Source organism: Castor canadensis, chromosome 8 (assembly GCF_047511655.1).
Source record: "Castor canadensis chromosome 8, mCasCan1.hap1v2, whole genome shotgun sequence".
In the NCBI taxonomy this organism is placed as follows: domain Eukaryota; kingdom Metazoa; phylum Chordata; class Mammalia; order Rodentia; family Castoridae; genus Castor; species Castor canadensis.
Window position 1 is genome coordinate 38,911,109 of NC_133393.1, and position 21,979 is coordinate 38,933,087.

The 21,979-nt window shown below is 40.9% G+C and overlaps 1 protein-coding gene across 23 annotated transcripts in view; it reads left to right on the top strand.

Annotated features, from left to right (window-relative positions):
• Atxn1 (ataxin 1) overlaps nucleotides 1–21,979 on the top strand; it is a 383,376-nt gene that overhangs the window by 326,310 nt on the left and 35,087 nt on the right. The window lies entirely within an intron of this gene.

Here is a 21,979-nt window from a genome sequence, read left to right on the forward strand (position 1 = left end):
GTGTGAGAGGGAGACAGAGTGAGCCCCATGGCTGTTATAAGGTGCTAGAGGGGCCTGTGATTACTGTATCCATCATGGAAAAGGCAGAAGGTGCTTAAAGCTTAAAAAACTCCCCAAATGGAGCTAAATTGTTCATCGTGTTCTATATACATGCTGTTATGTCCAATGACACTTTTGTTCTAACACTGCAGAAATAGATCAAGCCACAGGAAGCCCCTTGCCATTCTCTGAATGCACCGCACGCTCTTACGCTGTTGTTGCTTTGCACACACTCCTCACTGTTTATCAGAACACTGTCCTTCCGTCTCTGGTGTCTGCTTGCCTTTTAAGACTCAGCTCAGATCTGAACTTCTCCGTGTTGTAGTATTCTCAACAGCAGCCACACAGAGGTATATGCAGGTAGGTTTTTTTCCTCTCTACTCTTGGATCTCTGTTCTGTCACCCCCACTAGTGCATTTCTTTCATTGTGCTGTGATGGTTTATTTGGTGTCTGTCTCCTCTGGAAAATCTCAGATCCAACCTGCTCAACTCTGGTCCTGTAGAGCCTCGAATGACCTGTACATAACCTGACCTAAGTGGGTACTCAGTAATCCCAGAGGGACAGAGGGTAGACAAAGGAAACTCTTTTCAAACTCTCTGTGTTCCTGACACAGAAAGGCTGGCCTATCTCTGTCAATGGAAAGATCAGCATTCTGTGTTACTGTCAGGAGCTGCACTGGAGTGATGAGAAGTGAGGGTCATGTGGCTTTCCAGCAGTCTTCCACTTCAGCCCTTTTTGAGAGTGGGCCTGATTCAGTCCAGTGGAATGGTTTCAAACTATACTTACTTTTGTTTAGACATAGCTTTGGCTTTCAACAGTATCTTGGTCCATTTGTGCTGCTATAACAAAATATTATGAACTGGGTAGTTATAAACCACAGAAATACATATCTCACTGAGTCCAAGATCAAGTAATGACGGCCCACTTCCTGGTTCGTAGGTGGCACCTTCTCTCTATGTCCTCAGATGGTAGAAGGGGTAATGAAACTCTACAGGGCCTCTTTTGAATGAGTACTAATTCCATGGAGATGGGGGCTTTACCTCCATGACCTAATCACCTCCCAAAAGATCCCACCTTCTTATACCATCACCTGGGAGTCAGGATTCCCATTATAAGAATTTGGAGGGGCCTTCAGAACATAGCAGGCAGAAGTAATGATACCCTTAATTAGTAGAAATTATAAATGTGATTTCTTTTGATGTTTTGTTCTTTTAAATCTGTAGGGATTTTTGTGGTATAATTAAGGCTACTGGAAATTAATGGAAGTACTCAGATGGATGGATGAATGGATAGACAAGTGGGTATATGATAAACAAATGAGTGAATGAAACAATTTTGAAACTAGATTGCTTGGTCTGTGTGGTTATTTATCACATGCTCACTCCTTACATTTCAGTAATGTCAATAGGCTTCTCTGTCCATAGGAACTTGTTTTATCAAATGTACCTACAGTATGACAATGATTTTAAATTTAACAATCCCAAAGACAGGTTGAGACCACAAAGTGTAAGTGGGTATCAATATTCTTTAAGAGAATTCAGCTTATCAATTATTCACTTGTCCAAAACAACACAAATAGTGTGTTTAAGACATTTATTTTTGCATTCCTGGTTCTTACAAAGGGAAAGTGAGTCTTTAAAAACTATAGCTTTTAAATTAAAAGGAACTATGAGACTGTCATGATATGCTTTTAATTTTGAAGGAAGGCCATGTGTATGTGGCCTGTCTGGAATCTTCTATTCTCCCACTTTGCTCCCTCTACTCAGCCATGTCAACCGTTTTCCTTCAGATCCTTACAATGTTTGGAGGGTGGTAGTTGGCTTATGCTACAGTCCATCCAAATTCATTAAAAATGAAACTGATTGATAATGAGATTTATTGGATTAGATGTAATTCTGTGGGTACACAGACTGATCCCAATACTTTCCCTGCAGAACCCAAGGGAACATTTCTTCTTATTTCAGATATGCCATGGGCATGAAGAAAGGATTTAGTCCAAAGTGCCTTGGGGCTTGATTTGGTGCAGAGTGTAATTTTTTTCCTCTTTGGCCTAGAGCCATTTCCTTAACATTACTGAGAGGGATTTTTTTTTCCCCCTAATGAAGCATGAAAATTGATTGAATCTTGCCAGGAGGGTTCTTCCTAAATCTTGAGATATTAAAGATTTTATGAGAACCCCATGAAGAATATCTTCTTGAATCATTTACATTTTCCCCTTTCTTAGGCTTATGTAACCATGCAGAAAGTCTAATAATAAGTGTGCTGTTAGTGAGCTGTGTGCCATCCTGCAGGCAGCCATGGCACAGGGGTAGGTACACCAATGCTGGAGGGTTGTAGATAGCACAAAAGGGCACAAGTTTCTGAAGGACACCTAGTGGGAAAAAAATCTATCACTAATTGAACACATACTCAATTACCACCAGGCTTCTCCTCCTTTGCCTGTTCAGCTTTCTTTCTTTTCTGGTGGCAAAAGGCGATAGAATGTCCCTGGGCCTTTCATATGGAATATATCTTCCAAAACAAATAGCTTAGACTATTTTGATTCTCAAAGCAATTTTGTTGAGCACAGACAACTAAATTGGGATCAAAGAGAACCTGTATATTAGTTTCATAGGAGGGCGATAGGAAAAACAGAGATAGAAGCATTATTATCAGATAGAACTAACTTAAATTCTCATTTTTAAAATGACAACAAGTGGGTAATACCCACACTTCCTCCTGTTCAAAGTGTAGTCTCAGGTTCTATCCAAAGCCCCAGAAATTAGCAAGATCATGAGGGTGAGAAAAAAGGAATGAAGAATTTTTCAAATTTTCTAATTTTTCTAACTAGGCATTGTGTAGACTCAGGAGATTCGCACTTGTTTGAGATCAAGAAATGGCAGAGTTGTTGACAGCTGTGTCCTCGGAGACCCTCTTCCTGAAGAGACTTGCTTTGCACACTAAGTAACAGCTACAGTTCTTAGAGTATAACTATTTGTGTTGGAGGGGGTGGAGAAAAGACAGGAGTTACATGTTTTTGAAACGGTGTCTTGAACATGAATGAAGTCAGTCATGCCTGGGCAATAGTGCATTCCTTCCAGATCCCGTGCTTCCCTGGTAATCCCCCAGCCTTGGTTTCTCTTTCTCCTTGAGGTTGATCATTTACTGTGCTGTTGGGCCTCCGCACAGCTAGGCTGTGTTTTCTGGAAGAGAGGCGGGAGGTGTTGGCTTTATCCTGCCGCTGTCTTTCTCATTCTCTTCCAGAGTCGCAGGCTGTGCATGTGAGTAGGTGCCTTTCTCTGCCAGCCTGAGCTGAGTTCCTCTGAAGGCAAGTTAGTAGGTTCCGCTGCTGTAGTTAAGCAGGTCAGGCCAATTCTCTTTTGCACCGCTGCAAAATTAGACATTGTCAGGGTCTCAGGTTGACACCAGGTCCTCCGCTTGTCCTTGGATAAAGATCAGAAGGCATACAGGTTACACAGTAGGTATTACATGTTACTCTGAAGAATCCCTCTCCTTTCAGCATTTCTCTTTCAATAGTATTCCCATAATATTTATGTGCTGGCATTTCTTCCTTTTATCCCAGGCCTCAGCTTAGCTCCCTGTCAGACGGGGTGGAGCAACTGATCCTGGGGGTGCACTTACCCTGCGGAGCTGGCAATCCTCCCAGGTGTGCTCTCAGCACTGTGGACCTGGAGTAGCATGCCAGCGATGATCCATCACCGCTTACATCTTTAGAGACATTTCCTCTTTAATTGATGCTCACTTGGACCTAAGATATTTCATTAAAGTCCAGAGGTGCTCATTAAAACGAACATTGGATCGTGTGGGAGGTGTGGCTCATCATTATGGGTCCAAGGAAGGGCTCTGTGGACCTTGTTATATAAGGCATTTATAGATTGTTAAATTAAAGGATTAGTGTTATTCTAAACCATTTTCAGGTTAATCAGTTGTGGGAAACCAGACTTGATGTTTAAGCAGGCTTGAACTATGGTTTTATAGTAATAAAAGTTGTTAAGCTACTTTTATTTCTAATAAACCATCTAGCTTGCTAATTGAGCATACTGTACAATTTTACACTTAACTGAATATAGTCTTGTTTCCCAATTTTTTTAATGTATGAGCCTTAGTTTTTTCCAACTGGATTGTAAGCTCCTTCATAGCAGGGGCAATATCATTTTTTTCAGTTCCTATACTAAAAGCTTCCATACAACTCTTAAGTATATAGCAGATGCTAAGGAATTTGTTTATTGCATGGTTGTTACATTTTTAGAATGTCATTACGATGTATCATCACATGGTTTGTGCCATAGTGCCTCATGTACTTTGTGTCTATTTTCAGCAAAAGATTGATAGGTTGAGCTGTAGCCAGGCTGTTACTAGTAATAGGGAAAATGCTACAAAGTTCATATGAAAGCAGAGAGTATAAACAGGTATAATCTAGGTGTGATGCTATTACATGATAAAAATATGGCTGCCAGGCTGCCCATGGAATGGCCTAAATTCCTTCACCTAAAAAATTGGGATGGTACAGATCAGAAGGTTCACTTGCTATTCATCTTTCATTTGGTAAGTACTATTGCCTGTTGATGGTACACACTGACATGCCTGTAAAGCAGACAGAAAATGCAGTAAGTAAAAACTATATAGTGGAGAAACTGAGATACAAATCAAAAATTGTAGATCATTTGTAAGGGACAGCCAGAGCACTTACAAGTAAAAACTGCATCATCAAGCCTTAGTGGATATAAACAGTACACTTGATAATTATAGATGATCAGTAATAGAATGAACCTTAAAGAGAGAGGTGTTGCAGGAACCAGGGCAAGTTCTGAACCTCCTTGAAGTGGGAACTGCTTGAGGACCCATGTGTCCCTATGTGCCTTTCCACCTGGGCCCTTTGTTCGCCTTCATCTCTCATCATCCCTTTCTGCCACAAAAGCCCTCTCTCCTCTTTACCATGGTCACATTTTAAAGTTGTCCAAGTTATCCACACAACCATAATGAAGCCAATTGATTACATACATGGGCCCTAAGCATTGTAGAAATGACAGTCTTTGCCAGCTATTTTCAAATGGCATCCGCTCTATGGGACTGAATGGGGTCACAGTGCATTTCTTCTTTGGAGGCCTTAACTCAGTTTGCAATTTCTTCCTAGCATGACATCCATTACACCCATCAGCCTTCCTCCTGTATTCTCCTAACATTTTCATTTTCTTTCTCTCTGTGTCACTTCCCTTAATTAGCCTTTTCCCTTTCTCATTGGTCTGGCTGTGGTGAGGATAGAACCATGGGTGGAGACAGGCTCCATACCAACCTTTCTTCCAAGGCAGTCTTCTTGGAATTCATTTAGATACTCAACTTCCTATTTTTCAAGTATTGCTTCTGGTTTTATAAAACAGTAGGTTTGTATCACCAATATTATATAGAGATAACTAACTGGCTAATTGCTTCTTATCTGCCCTGGATTTAATCAAATAGTCATTATGTTAAAGAAATTCCATAATATTACATGGCCCAATAGAGAAAGAAGCCAAAGAAATACATAAATTTCTGTCTCTTTAGACACTTGGGATTAAACTAAATTAAAACACTAATAGTCAGTTCAAATACTGTTTTGTTTTGTAGGACTTGAAATTGAACCCAGGGCCTCAGGCATACACACTTTACCACTTGAGTCACAACCCAGTCCTTTTGCTTTTAATTTGTTTTTGAGATAGGGCCCCAGCTGGCCTCAAACTCTGAATCCTCCTGCCTCTTCCTTCTGAAAAGTTGGGAATACCACCGTGCACCACCACACCCGGCTGGTTCTATTTTTTAAGAGTAAATTAGCGTATTAAAAATCTTTTGCCAGGTCTTCTTACCTGCCAGCTGAAATAGAACTAGTATTAATTAGAAGTACTAACACCTGTGGAGATCATAAGTTTTTGTGTGGTATAATAAATCCTCACTCCTTTACATGCTGGAAAAAGTCCATGCTGATTGAAGAAAAGTAACACCACCATTTTTCTCTCATGTATTAGCTCTCATCTAGTGCGTGTAGGGATTTGAACAGATATTCACTTTTAATTAACAAAATATTTGTGTGCAGTTGGGTATCTTTAAAGCAATTAGGATGTTCCTTCCTGTAAGTAAATTAAATTCTATTCTTAGAGTATGGTATATGCCATTCATTTGCTTTACAAAAATAATTCTTTCTAGTCGGTGTGAGTAAATTGAGCCCAGCTCTGCTGGAATTTATGGCATCCCCCTCATTTCTGAGGCTCTAGAATTTACCCTCCCAGCCCCAGGAACTCTGTTGCCCACCCCCACATCCCAGATCCTGGCTTTTACAGTGATTTTAGAAAGCATTTGCCAACTGGTTAAGATTTAGCTCTGTTAACTTATTGCCAAAATTATTTACCACTTGCCAAAGGCTTCTGCATTTTGACAGTTACAAACTGAAGTTTGCAGGTTTTTTTCTTTTCATTTTATTTTATCCTTCTTTGAAATAGTTTAAAAAATAGTTGATTTGGTCCTATAATCTAATTACAATACAATGTTAAAGGAGAATTCAAAATTATTAAAATTATTCTTATATTAAAACTATATGTGTAATCTTCAAAAGGAAAAATACTTTATATATCAGATTTATATATGATGTATTATATATGAATCATAAAATAATCAAAATATGTAGTAGATATATAAGATTGGTGGGAAATAAATAAAAAATACAAATAGAAATATGAAGTCAAAGTCTATGTTTTATGGGATTATTAGAAGCTTCTTATATTCCCAACTATGAGCACATTTTATTTTTATATCAGAAAATACTAGAAATTCTTTTGTACTTATCTCAACTTTCCTTAAGATCATATTCCTCAGTTCCTTCCACTACATGACTCAGTTTTTTTTCTGTTCACACTTGAAACTTTCTAAAACCGATGAGGAAACAATTTTATGTCTTCCATTCTTTAAAGGATTTTTACCTTTCAGATCTTTGATGGTTACTAGTCAAGAAAAGGGAAGACTCCAGTGAAAAACATTTCTGAAATGTGTCCGGGGTTCCTATGGAAAGAACACCTGTGCTCTATTGGGGGCCAAGGGCCACAGCCCTGCCTGGGTCCCTTGGAACATATCACTGAACTTTCTGTATCAGTCCCCTCTTCTGGATGTGGGAATATTCATAATATCACTGCTTCTAGCAGGATTTCTGAGAGGGGCAAATCACAGTGGAATGTGCATAAGCCTGCACTGAAAACCCATCACTCTGTGGTCATTCCCATGACCGTGTAGCATTAGCATTACTTCTAGTCTAAAAAGCAGAGAAGATGCAGATGGTCTCTTTATCTTGGGAGACAGGCACCTCCAGGTCTTGCTGCATGTCCTTCCAGCATGAAGAGTTAGAAGGTAGCTATCATACCAGTCTTCATAAATGAATAGCTATATAGTTCACAAGACGCAATTGCCTAACTACCTTCAGCATTTCCAAAGCCATTACAGTTACCAGCCATCCTTTGTGAAAGATGAGGAAACTCATTTTTCAGGGCAGAAAGCTTCAAGTTAGAGCTTCAGTCCTCCTGGATGGGATAGATCAGAGAAGGGAGAATAACATTATGGTATCTAGCATTTAAATAGATGTTGGATATTGTCAGAGATGGGCAGAGAGTATTGAAAACCTGGACCCTTTGGATGTCTTTAAGTATCTCTAAGTAAGTGCAAATTCTACAGGTTAATGCCTTCTGTGGACATTTACCAATAAGTCGAAGTTGACCACACAGTGTAAGACTCAAGTTCTGCTGCTCCGTGTTTGAAAAGGTGCATGTTGTCCTTTCAAACTTTCAGGTCATAACTGGAGGGAGGGAAAAGAACCCATGTTGGATATTGGGTTTGTCGATGATGATGAAAGGAGATTATGGGAGGTGGATTGGAATAGGGGAGACCATGTCTGCACGTCCTTCCATTACCATTTTCATTTTGAAAAGCAATGCAGTGGAATTTCAGAAGACAAGTTAGATGACTTCAGGTTACCATGTGTGTTAGTCAGTTGTCTGTCTCTGAAACAAAATACCTGAAAAACTAAACTGAAAAGGGGGAAAGGTTATTTTGGCTCATGGTTTCAGTCCATGGTCTCTTGGTCCTGGTGCTTTGGGTCAGTGGTGAGGCAGCACATCATGGTGAAGCAAAGCTGCTCACCTCATGGCAGCCAGGAAGCAGAGAGGTAGGGGTACAGGGTCCCAATGACCTAACTTCCTTCCACTAGGCCCCACCCCCTAAAGTTTCTACCACCTCCCAATAGTACAATCAGCTAGGGTCAAAGCCTTTAACACTTGAGGTTTGGGGAGACATTTAAGATTCAGACCATAGCAATGTAGCAAAAAAAGCAGGAAATTTCCCTGCTATTTAATGGCTGTGGAGTGATTTATGGGCGTAAAGGTTGTGGGAAGGGGTCACAGTGGAGCCCCAGGAAGAGACAGTTAATTTATTTGTCCTCATTGATTAGATTTAATAAGTGAGTTTTGTCAGTTTTATAGTGTCTATTGGTTTCAGAAGGTGCTTCTGTTCTCTGTAAGAGCATCCAGGACTATGTTTTATGGCCATAGTAGATTGCTTGTCTTGCACACATATTGAAGTATATACACCTTTTAACATTTTAGATATAACTCATTGCCCAAATTTGAAAATCTCCACTTATCACTTTGTAAAACATCACTGCAAATTAATATAGTTTTATAGATTTCTGTGCTAAGATACAGATAAAGACCTGAACATAGCAAGAAGGAAACTTTTCTCAGGCCTGTTTGTAGCATGGTTTATTATCTAATAGCTCATTCCTTGCATCTGTGTGACTTGGGATTAGATTGCCAATTAGAAGACCTCAGTGATTCAGAAATTCACAGACATGTGAAATACAGAACCATATTCATTTAGCACATACTGATAGGCATAGAAAATAGAACCTTTATCATGAAAAGAAGAAGATTAAAAAGAAGCGTAATTAATTTGCCAACAGTGCTTTCCTGATTGAGACATTTATCAAAGTTGATTTTTAATCATTGGTGTCCTTATCTGTAAAATGCAGTCTATTGTGACCTCTAAGGTCTATTAGTAACAAGATTAGGTTCCATTCTGTATCACAGAAAGAAGGAAGAGAGGGAGGATAGAAGGAGGGGAGGGAGGGGGAAAGGAAGGAAGGAAAGGGAAAGGAAGGAGGGAGTAAGGAAAGGAGGAAAGAAGGAAGGACTAAAATAGACATTTATTTTTCCCTCACATAAGAGGTTGAAAGGCAGGCAGATCCTGACAGAAATGGCTGCTGCACAGGCTGAGGGACCTGGTCTCCTATCTTTCTGTTCCGCCATCTTTAGTACAAATGTACATTTGTATTCACGTACAATATGGCTGCTTAGACTGCAGCCTTTACTTTAACTTTCCAGAAAGGAGAAAGGCAGAAGGACCTAGCCCCCTTTCAAAGATACTTATGAGAGGCAACATTACCAGCCAGTATTTGGTCTCAGCACACCTAGCTACAAGAGAAGATGGATAGCAAACTTTGCAGATGGGCAGCAACAGGTCTAGATCAAAACCCAGGTTTGTCCTAAAGAAAAGGACAATGAATATTAGGGTAAGTGCAGGTTATCCAGATTTTGAGATCAGAAAGCCCTGATCCCATATTTCTGGGAAAATGTGACCTCTATCTACAATTCAGGCAACTCAAATTAGGAGCCTACACTCTATTTTTTGTTTAGATCTGTGATTGTATTGTCAGGCCTAGATTACAATCCCTAGGTTGATTTTGTGTGTGTGTATGTCAGAAACAGAATCTTGGCTGCAAGGTGTGGGGAATATAAACACAGTTAACACAGCAATTCATAACTGTCCTGTCGCTCCCCAACCTCCCCATAGTATCACACCCACAGTGTTCCTCCTCGTTATCAGTACACCATACGATGAGTAGCAGCTGGGACAATCTTATTTTCCATCCATGTTAGATGCGCCTGTTAAGGTCACTTAGGGTCACAGAGGCTACTAAGGGCAGCATGATGTGCTATGCTACAAGACTCTGATATGACAGGTGTGGGGCAGAGGAGGAAGATGTCCTCAGGATAATTAAGAAAGTCACTAATGGTCACAAATCTCCAGTTTGGACTTGAATCACAAAGAGGAAAATAAAAGAATCACACGTCCCTAATTTTTTAAGACTTCACTTAGTAACTAATTAAATCCAGGACTTCTCTAAAATGGGCCAGAACCTCTGTGGATGCGAATATATTACAGGTGGGTTGACTGGAGGTTTCAGAATGTTTTATTTCATGCCTATATATTTTAAGTGTCTCTGAGATTCTTGATAACCAACAAAATCCAAGAGTCCCTTTGTTATATTTTAAATTCATCTCTGCTCTTCATTGTAACAAGGGGGTAGCAGAACTAAGACTGAGCTAGGAGGTCATTCTGAATTAATGTAATGTTCGGTGTGATATGATACCGTCGCCTAGGAAACGGCTGTATCCAGTTCACCTCCTGGAGGACAAGTGGTCAGGGAGGTTGAGATGGTATTAGAACCATTATTATTGTTGTTGCTTTTAACAGGCAGGCATGTCCTGAGAATTTTCTGTAGAAATCCCCTTTCCATATATCAGCAAGGCCTCCTAGATATAAAAGGTAGACATCTGAGATTGTTTCTCTAAATCTTGCCATTAGTGTGACCAGCACTGAGCCACAAAAATAAGCATAATCCCTGAGCTGAGAAGAGGTCAGAATGAGTTGAAACAGAACAACAAAGAAGTAAACAGGAAAAAAATACTGTTCATATTTGTATATGTGGGGATCCTATAGGTGGGAGTCTCTGAATAGACCAATCACAAGCAGTTATAAGTAGACATGATTAATGTATAGATATAGAGAGAGGTAATACTCTACAAATGTGGAGGAGCAGTTGGAATTTCCTATAGGTGGGAAGGGAAGGGAAGGAAAAGGTCATTGCTGAACATGACATCATTACGTGTTGTTGAGGCCCAGGTTGATTCCCATTGTCATACTTAAGCACTGCTAGTAAACAGTTTGTGTGAAACAGTTCACTGTAAATAGTTTGCAAGACTGAATTCACTCTTTGACTAGTGTCTGTGCAATGAATTGACTCAAATTGAAAAATAGATGAGAGCCAGGAGGCTATGACATGCACCCATAATCCTAGCTGCTCAGGAGGCTGAAGCAGGAGGCTCACTGGGGCCCAGGAGTTCAAGGCCAGCTTGAGCAACCCAGCAAAGACCCTGTCTCAAAAACAAATGTTTCTATTTGGTGATGCTGTAATTTTCTTCCACTAGCATATCTGATGGAGGCCTAGGGGCATAGAGCACCCAAACATCGCTTATACATTTCTATAGTATAAAGCTGAAAGAAGAAGAAACCTTTTGAAGATCAGTTGTTCCTATTGTGTTCCTCCTTGCTATGCTATTTTTTAAAAGTCAGGGCTGTTTCAGGTAACCCACTTCTGTTTTTCGTGCTGCCTGTACAGACTTCTTGCTTTACACCATCACACTGGGAAGACGGGGCTACCACATTCTAGCTAGTCTTTTCCTGTCAACAGGTGGCCTGCAAGCTCCTTGAAGGAGACAAGGCAGATGAAACATTTGCTGAATAATCTGAAAGAATAGGTCATTTTTTACTTTAAAAAATGAGGTTTGATTTCCTTACATCACTTTAATTAGTGAATAGTATGGCATTTGTGCTATGCCTACATTTTTCTGTTGCAATAAAAACCTGCGTCCCAGGATGTTGGAGGGATAAATATCCTTGAGCAGTAAGGGAAAGCTATACTTTAATTCTTACAATGTGAAAATCCCTAGAACTGTGGCATGAAAACATTTCAAAAATAGTGCCCCCCACACATACACACACACAATTTAATCACATTTAGGCAACTCAGCTTGGGGAATAATTTATTTGTATAAATGAAGTTATTCAGGATGGGAGTTCTGACTTCAGTTTTATGAGTTGCCAAAGCACCAAGGTTTTGTGTAACTAAAATGCAATGGGAGGGTGTGCTGGGGATGTAGCTCAGTGGTACAGCACTTTTTTAGCATTGTTGAAACCCTGGGTTGGATCCACAGCACTGCAAATAAATAAAAAAGTAAATAGAAATAAATGCAATGATGATATTCAAGCATCATTCAGAGCCCACCCTTTTTGTTGATGCTAGCACGTGAATTTATGTGGCTAGATGCTTTAGGTTCTGAGCTTGGAAGATAAAATCCAGCTCTTACTGCCAGTGTGCCTTGTCGCAGTCTGCTGAGTCATCAGTTTCGGGCCAGGGCTGTGTTTTGGGTCACTTAATGAAAAGATTGCACTCAATAGCATGGCCCCCATGTTTATCAAGTTGCTCTGAGTCAGGAAGTCATTTCAGCAGATCAACTGGTGAAAGCATGTCACCCTTCAACCCCAGGTGAGACGACATGCCAATAAACTCCCTCCTAATGTCGCCCACCACCCCAAGTCATTTTCACAAACAAACCCAGAACAGAAAGGCTCATAGAAAGGAGGAAAATGGGTGAAGCTGGAGAAATTACTAAAATGCAGCTAGTTTTAAACGGCAACGGTGGGAGCCACATCCTTCAGTACTGGTCTACTTTCTAAACTGCACAGGGAACTCATTCAATTTTAGAGAAAAATTCTGCCTTCCTCTGTGACTAGAGATCAATTCATGTCAAAGACCATCAACTTTGGCTTATTTATACCATGCCTTGCATCCCACATCACACTTTATCTACTCTTAACAGAACCTTGAATTGATCTCTAATTTTGTTTTGTGTCCTTCAGTAGATCAGGCACTAGAAAAATCCAGTAATCAAATGTTAGACTCAGTGATTATTACAAAGTATGACATTAGCACATCATAGAACTAATCTGCATAACAAATAATTAGTATGCATCTGTCATGTATGTATGAGGCCCTGTGTCAAGACCTTAGGGCTGAGAAGAAAAGAAACCAGAGTGGATAGTCCAGAGTTGACGTTTTCAGTGTTCTGCATCTCTCTGCTGGTACTTATGAAACTGTGAACAGCCAGCCAACATCTAGTAAGCAACAATTTCTCCAAAAACTCTGTTGGTAGTGAAAGAACATGGAGATTAGGGAGGTAGGCAAGGGAAGGAACAGAAACAAAGAGATGGTACAAAGGAGCTTTGTATGTATATATTATAGAGCTATATATTTGTATCTGTGGATGTCTCATTTAACCAGATAATGTAACAGTAATAATGATCAGCTCATATAATAGTAAGTAGAAGATTGCTTACTTAAATGATACTAAGCGTCCCCCAAAGTCCATGAATTAAAAGCTTGGTCTCCATCTTGGTGCTGTTGGGAGGTTGTGAAACCTTTAGGAGGAGGAGCCTAGTGGGAGGTCTTTAGGTCAATGAGGGCATGACCTGGAAGGGAATATTGAGAACCCCAACCCCTTTCTCTTTTTTTGCATTCTGTTACAAGTTGCGTGGGCTTCCTCTGCCACATGCGCTTGCCATGATGTACTGTTTTTCCACAGACCTAGCAGCAACAGGGTCAACCAACCATGGACTGAAACCTCCAAAGTTGTAAGCCAAAATAAACCTTTCCTCCTTCTTTTTAGGTTGATTATCTCAGACATTTTGTTATGGTAGCACAAAGCTAACAGAAGTGAAATGTTTGCATAAAGCTGTAACATGTGATAAGTACTTTGTAGATGTTAGCTGTTAGCTGTTCCTGCTATTGCCGTCGATGCATAGTAGGCAGTCAGTAAAGGTTTGGAAAGTAGGTTTGGATGGTAGATCACAGTACGTGGGTAAATTACATTCAGTGCAACTTAAGCATATATGTAAACTGGATCTCATAACTGTACGAGCTGAGAACATTCTATGGTAAAAGAAGTGCAAGATGTTTCACATTATGTTCTGACAAAAATTATCTGCAAACTTTCTTAACCTCACAGGCTTCAAAAGTGTTTCTCCACCTAACTTGACCTTCTGTTTACAAATCTGGCAGCAGTACCGCCATGGTGTTGCCTGCAGGAAGAGCCATATGACTCTGGAGAAGGCAGGTGGTTAAAAGGACAGGGACCCGGAGGGAGTGCAGTGATGCTTGTGGTGGGGGCAGTCTTAGTGGTAGGGAATGTGAGTATCTGAAGGCAGTGCTAACAAGCCACCACCCAGGTGACTTCCCTAGAATCCCCTGCTCTGAATCGGATAATGTGCCTCCTTTTTCTGAAGTCCCAAAGCTAGAGTGAGATTCTGGTTTTAGGAACACAAAGCTCTCACTGTTCATAAGCAGTTCCTTGGAGATGAGCGTCCATAGTCACCCACTCAGGAGGGGTTCAGCTGCCCTGCGCCTTCCCCTTCAGCCTTCAGCCTTCATGCAGACTAACATGAGGGGGAGGCAGAAAAGGTCTCCCTGTCACAAATTCCTGTCTTGATGTGAAGCAAGCTACTGCAGTGAGGTGATCTCCAGCCATAGAAGGTCTGCAGGTGTGACAGGACACCACTGGACTGTCTTGGCTGACTTACCAAGAAAACTAAAACCAACTGCACACCAGACCAGGCAATTCTGGTGAAGGGACCCGTGGAATCTTCTAGATCACTGTATGAAGACCCACCCAAATGTGTCAGATCATTCCACAGTTGTGTCATCTCGTTGCTGCACACACACACAGCTTCACAAAGGTGAACCACTTAGAGTCTGCAATTCCTGAAACTAGGGATGTCCACTCTTCAGTATCAGAAGACACTTGCTTCAGCTTGGCCTTACAGAAAAATCAAATATAATTATTGGTACAATGCGTTCAAACCAGAGAGCTGAATTGTGGGTATGACAGTAAGACAACTGGGATACCAGAGCGGGAAGAGAAGTCTGGAAAGAGAGATGACAGTATAATTTTATAGGACTAAGATTTATTGCTGAATATTAGAAAAAATATGCAAGTTATAAGTTGAAAGACATTTTGTTTCTGTTCCAAATGCTGAAATGTCCTTTGCTTTGATTTGTTTTTACAAGTTTTAGGGGCAAGTTACATTTTTAGCCTATAATCTATACTTCCAGAGTGCTTGCCCCTAAAACAATCCATCAACTATTTCCTCCAGTCTTTGGAAAGGGGGATAAAAGGCATATTTTTAAAGGTGGGTATGCAAGTGCAAAACATGTTTGTTTTAAAAAGATCTGAAATGCGGTAGAACTAATCAGCCATGTGCATGAACCAGAATAATGAATACCAAATGGAACGGTATCCTTGCTGAATCCTGTTTCAAAAACAGAATGTGAATGAAACATTAAGTTCTACCATTCTTCTCTCTCCCCCTTTTGTTACTCCTGATTTTATAATAATCACTGGTATGAATATAATATCCTTGTATAAAACCATTCAGCTAACACTGATTCTTCTTGCCTTTCAAATGCTTCACATCTTTGAGAACACTATGCGCTTTTCACAGGGTCTCAGAAATATTAACTCTTGGGCATTTTTATTAGCTAACATAAATGTACAATAGCATTGAAAAAGCTGCTAGCTACACACTACATCATCCCTAGGAATAACTTCTATCAAGTAGGTAAAGACTTTTCATTTTCCAGATTTGAACTTCTTGCCTCCCTGTGTTGTTCCTTCACCAACAGATGAAGCTCTTCTAGAATAATTCTCACATTTAGAGGAGAACCTTGTTAATGCATTGGGTTAATGGAGACACATAGGGCTGAAAGTGGAGCGTGTGTGAGTGTGGGCATCTGTGTCTGTGTTTGAGTGTGTGACTGTGTGTCTGTGTGATTGTGTGTGTTTTTGTATGTCTGAGTGTGTGTGCGAATGTGTGTGCATGCTCACCTGCTCCACTGAATCTCTTCAGGTGTGAAACTCCTGGATCACACTACATTCAACCCTTTGTATCTGCGGGGAGTTGGTTCCAGGGCCCACTGAGGGTACCAAGTCCCTTATATAAAATGGTGTGGTATTTGTATATACTCTATACACACCCTTCCCAATATCATGTATTGATGACTAATAATGTCTAATACAATTTAAATGTTTTAGAAATAGTTGTTACACTGTATTTAGAGAATAGTGACAAGAAAAAGTTCTGTGTATATTCAATATACGTGCAATTAAATTTATTTCATGTTTTGGCAGTTCTGGGATTTGAACTCAGGCTTGCTAGGCAAGCACTCTACCACTTGTGCCACACCTCCCAGCCCTTTTTTGCTTTGGTTATTTTTCAGCTAGGGTTTTGTGTTTTTGCAAGGAGCTGGCCTCAGACTTGATCCTCCTACCTACAGCCTCCCCCATAGCTGGGATTATAGATGTGAGCCCACGGCACCCAGCTTAAAAATACTTTTGGTTGGTGGTCAAGTCTGAGTATTCAGAACCATGGCTATAGGCTGACTGTACTGATAACGATTTGCATTACTTTATAGCGTTTCGTCTCTCACCGAGTATGTTCCCACCAGAGAAGCTGAGATTGGCTAATGATTTTCTCAAAATGAGCCCTAGGCTTAAAAACCAGTTGAAGAGGCGAGCAAACAAGATGAACAGTGTTTTCCAAGAGGTTTAATTCTCTTAAACTGTAACACAGTCTTGTTCTGTGACTCTCAGGGAACTTGAGCAAAGCCCCTATGTTTATTCAAGCATTAGCTTGATGGTGCAGGAGGCTCAGCCAGTGTAATCCTAGGCAGGAGACTTGCAAATGCCAAATATGTGCAAACACATTATTTCCCATGGATATCTGTAAACGCGACAGAAAACGTCAATAGTGCAATTGTACGCATTGAATCTAGGGGCTGGAAAACGCATTTAAGATGTTACATGATGTAATATTGCTTCTCCTCTATTAAAGGACTATGGAGCTGCTCTCTATGAAGCCACCTGTGGTCACACAGGAGACCATCTGCCCAGCATCTGGGTTAGAATCTTTTAGAATCTTGGCAGTGCTTCAGATGGACACTGAAGATTGAGAAGCACTGGTGTAGTCTGGCAGCCTTGCTTGGCCATGTCTTCCTTGGTTTCTCAGCCACAGTTGAATAGCTGATACCTTTGTTTTCTTCCCAGTTCTTGAATACTTTTTCCTCTTCTAACTAAAGTTATGTCAGGTGTGTGTACATAACCCTCTTAACTGCCTTTCTTGGGTGAGCACTGCTTCTGTATCCAGATTCCCAGCGCCCCCCCTTTTCCATCCTCCCAGAGAAGAGTGCTGTATGTGTGTCTTAGAGCCACATAAAACTGAATGAGTCTGGAACTTCATACTTTTCCTCTCATCCTCATAGCATCATTTCATTTCTCTATCAGAGCTGTACCTGTCTGATTCCCCTCATGTGTGCCAGATACCTTTGGCTTAACCCAGCTTACTTCTGTCCATCCGAGCCTTGCCTCTCTTTGTATCACTCTTCCATACTCACCATCCCTGCCTGAATCTAGACTCTAGAACCTAAGCTGATTTGACAGCTATCTTCCTCTGCACAGGGAGCCAAGGTACAAAGTCAAAAGCATGGTGAATTTGGAATTAGAAGGAGAGATTGTAGACCTGGTGTGCATGTAATTAAGATCCTTAAAAGCTCCATGGGACCTTTGTGGTATGCATCATCTCTCTGGGCCTCAGTTTCACCACTTATACAAAGTAAGTTTCATTTTATGAATGGACTAACTGTAAGTAAAGGTGATCCTATGTGGGATTCACACAACTTCCATGTAGATTTGTGGTTCTGTGCATTAGGCTGAGCCTCCACTGGTGAGGATTGGAGGTATGACTCAAGTGGAAGAGCACTAGCTTAGTAAGCATGAGGCCCTGAGTTCAGTCCTCAGCACCATCAATAAATAAGTAAATAAATAAGCTGATAAAAAGGATAACAAGGGATGTAGACTTCCTTGTATTGTTCATATTAACATTCCATGTTGCTATCACCTACATCCTTCTCTGTCAGTTCTGTGACCCCTGTTTCATCTACTCATCAGAAATTTTTGGTGTTTTATTTTATTACAATCAAAACTTGGTCTGTTCAAGAATTATCTTGCCAGAAATGTTTGACAAATGCCTAATTTGAGAATTATTTTGCTGTCTTTAAGCTACTATTAGGAGAGAAGCCTTGTCCAAAAGATATTTGTAAGCAGTTGGTAGCCTGGGATTTTAAAACATCAGATACTCCAGGGTGGTCTGCACAAGAATGTCAAGCTGCTTTCCTGGTATCATCCCATTTGTCCTTGTTATTCTTTCATCTCAGGACAGTTCGTGTTTTTCTTGGCATCTGACAACATGGGAAACTGAGGTACTGTCCTCTTCTCTTCCAAGGAAAGTTGAAAAACACTGTGGAGAAAAATACTAACAATTATTTAGTCCCTGATTATAGATTCTGAAAAAAAATGTATTGATGGAAGGGCAAAATACATTACTATTCCAGGAACATTGCCAACAACAAAGAGATTATGCCCAGAATTAAGCACAGCCCTGTCTCATTTCTCTTTTGCTTTTTTGTCATTTCTTCAATAGACATTTTTCTCACTTCAAGCCAAATTAGGTCAGAAAAACTTTCACTTTGAACCTTCTAAGTCATACCTGAGCTGGGAAGAGGTAGAAAATCCATGACCCATGCAATTATTCAGTCACTAAGCTTTTGTCTGAAAAGTGCTGGATGCATTTTGCACACTGTGGGCAGGAAACAGGAGAGAGAGGAGAAATCACTCCTTGAATGTTTCCTCATGTGTTCAGAGATATTTTGTTGATTCGCTAAGTTGCACAGATGCTGTGAACAAGAGGAGCATTAGAGGCAATGAGTCTAAATTACTTGTTTCTGTGTTTTGATAAATTCAAAGCACTCAGAAGAATTGGAGTGGTCATGGGTAGAATGGACCCTATTGAGTGCATGTCCACAGTCTTCCTCTGCTTTTTATTTGGTGGTGCTGGAATTCTAAGCAGACACCTACCACTTGAGCCACACCCCCACTCCCTACCCCTGGCCCTTTTTGGCTTTAGTTATTTTTCAGATGGGCGCTCATACTTTTTGCCTGGGGCCGGCCTTTAACTATAATCTTCCCAATGTCTGCCTCACAGGTAATTAGGATGTCAGGCATGCACCACCATGCCCAGCTCTTGGTTGAGATAGGGTCTTACTATTTTCCCAGGCTGGCCTTGAACCAAGATCCTCCTGATCTCCCCCACCTCACAAGTAATGGGGTTTACAGGCATGAGCCACCATCCTCCATCTCTCCTCTGCTATTTTAAGGCAATGGTGGTTGGAGCAAGGGGTTTTTGTGGGTACAGGAGGAAACAAGAGAGGGCAACTCACCTTGCCAGTCCTAAGAGGGGGAGAGTATTCCTGAAGATCTGGGAAAGAAGATGCAGGGAGGAAATGGCCATCCTTTTCCCACCTGTGAGGCTTCTCCTCCCCTACCAAGCTCATCCAGTAGGGGCAACACTGTTCTTTTTTATGCCTTAACTTAGAGGAGCCTGCTAGAAAAGTGGCAGATGAGTCACCTGTCACTAAGAGTAGGTGTTCTTAGCACTGAGGAAGGTGGAAGGTGACAGTGAATTACCTGCATTTCCATACGATTGAATTACCATTGCTTAACACCCCTGATTTTAGGCGCTCACTTGTGTGGCAAGCACGTTAGCTGGGTTCTGCCTGGGTCAGTACAAGGGAAATGGCTGGGGCCTTCCTTCTGTTTTATGCAGCTGAATTCCAGGTCTCACAGTGTCTTTGAGTTAAATTGTTCACTATGCATGATAGAGATTTCACCATTAAAAGAAATCTCTCTCCACTAAGAGGGGGCAGGAAAAGAAAAATGTGTGCACAGTGTGATTTGGAAACAGGATCCTCTAAAGTCAAGTGTCAGGACAAAGTGGTGTGGGACTGGTTGGGCTGGGCCCAAGTCCCCAGCTGTGTGACAAGGGGCTAAGTCGTCTGTGCTCCTGACTGTTGGCTGTCAATTGAGTAATGAGGCTGCTTTGCACTGGGGAGTTTCTTGCTTAGCAGAGAACCCAGGCTCTGATAGTTATGAGTAGCATGTATTTTTTGTCACAAATTGGGGAAACAGCCCACAGGCAACTGAGTACTAGCTGGTCTTTCTTTTTGATCTACATGAAACTCCACAGTCACTTGGGGCTCATTACAGAGCTGTGTCCCCTAAAAATCTGAGGAAATGAAACTGTCCTCTAAATCCTTGAAACGTCTCCTACACACAAACCAGATTTTCTCTCTGGGAAGCGTGATTTCATAAATGCAAATTCCACGTGGGCCAACAACTATATCAGAGCTTAGTGTGCCTGAAATGCTGTGCAATACAATAGTCCTCCTCAACCTTGGATTAAATACATTTTTATATGTATGACATGCATATGTACATCAGAAAGTTCCATAAATATGCAATTCATAAGCTTGAAGTAACTTCACAGTATTTTGTTACACTTTCTCTGTTTTGTTACCAGTTAATCTCTGTGCTAATTTAAAAATTAAACTCTATCATAGGCATATATGTACAGGATATATAGCATGTGGTTCTATCCATTGTTTCAGGCATCCATGGAACATCTTGGAACATACCCCCTCTGGATAAGGGGAGATGACTATATTTCTTTTCTATGTTGGATCACTTTGACTTTAAAAACAAAGGGCACCTGACTTAATTTTGTTGTGGAGGCTTACTCTCTGGCAGGCCCTGGCCTGGGTACTGGGAGGAAGGCAGCTATACCTGAACAGGTTCCTTCAGTGGGGAAAGTAGGAACCTGGGCTCTGCTGTGGTGATCCACACCACACTGGCACTCTGAGATACTGAGTGTGTTTGTCTGGGATGTGTCCTAACCAGCAGATCTATAAACATCTTCCAGGTGATTCTGTCACACCGCCAATGTTAAGGCACACAGGTCTGGTGTGGGAGCTCCCAGGGTAGCTGCCAATCACAATCACAGAGTCTTTAAAAACTTAGATTCTTCAGTCCCAGAGCAGGCCTACAGAATTTTGGGAAACTATGAGAATGTGGGTTTTTATAGCATCACAAGTGTTTCTGATATTGGCTAGAGATCTTCACTGTCACCTGCTGTACAGTTGTGCTCTTGAAGCTTGGCAGTGATCACAGTTTTAATTTCTTTATTCTTATTGATAATGGTATTTTTACTGTTTGGCGTTTAATGAACCAATGTTTGTACAAGTTAAACATCCCTAATCTGAAAATCTTATATCTGAAATACTACAAAGTCCAAAATTTTTTGAGCATTGACACAATGCCTGGGTACAATCCTCCACATTAGTCTTTTATGGTGAGTGGCAGTCAAAAGACAGGCACACTAAAAATATTGGATGAAATGATCTTCAGGCTGTGTGTGTAAGGTACATATGAAACATAAACGAATTTCATGTTTAGACTTGGATCTACCCCCAAGATACCTCATATATACACAAATATCCCCCCAAAACAATCCAAAATCTAAATGCTTGAGTCCCAAGGGATACTCAACCTGTAATTGTTTTTAATGAGAATGTCACAGCTGTTTAAAGCCACCAGTGACCTCCATTCTGAGTGCTTTTCCTTTCTACTTTCCTGCCACATTTCTGTTGTAGAACTTATTCTCTGTTGAGATAACCCTTTAGTATGAAGTATTTTCCTCAAACCCCACACAAGACCTGCCAACATCCTTGTCTGTCCTGACATCGGACTGTACTCTGCCATCACTGTTCCATTGGGCCAAAGAGCAAGCCCTTCTATATGCCTGGTCATGGTCATTTTCTTTAAATGCTTTGAAGTCCTCCACCCAGCCTGAGACTTATTGGCTCTGTGGGATTCTGTGTCAGTGTGGTTCTGACATTTAGTCCAAGGGAGCTTATAAATCCATGCACTTAATTAAAAATTATCTTCCACACTTGTCCTTGAGGCAAGTTTCAGATCAGCTGGGAACCAGAAGACAAAACCCACTAGCGTAAAGCATGACTCATACCTGGACCTTCTGGCTTGCAGAAGCCTCCCAGGCTGGTCCCTTCTGGATCTCCAGGTGAGC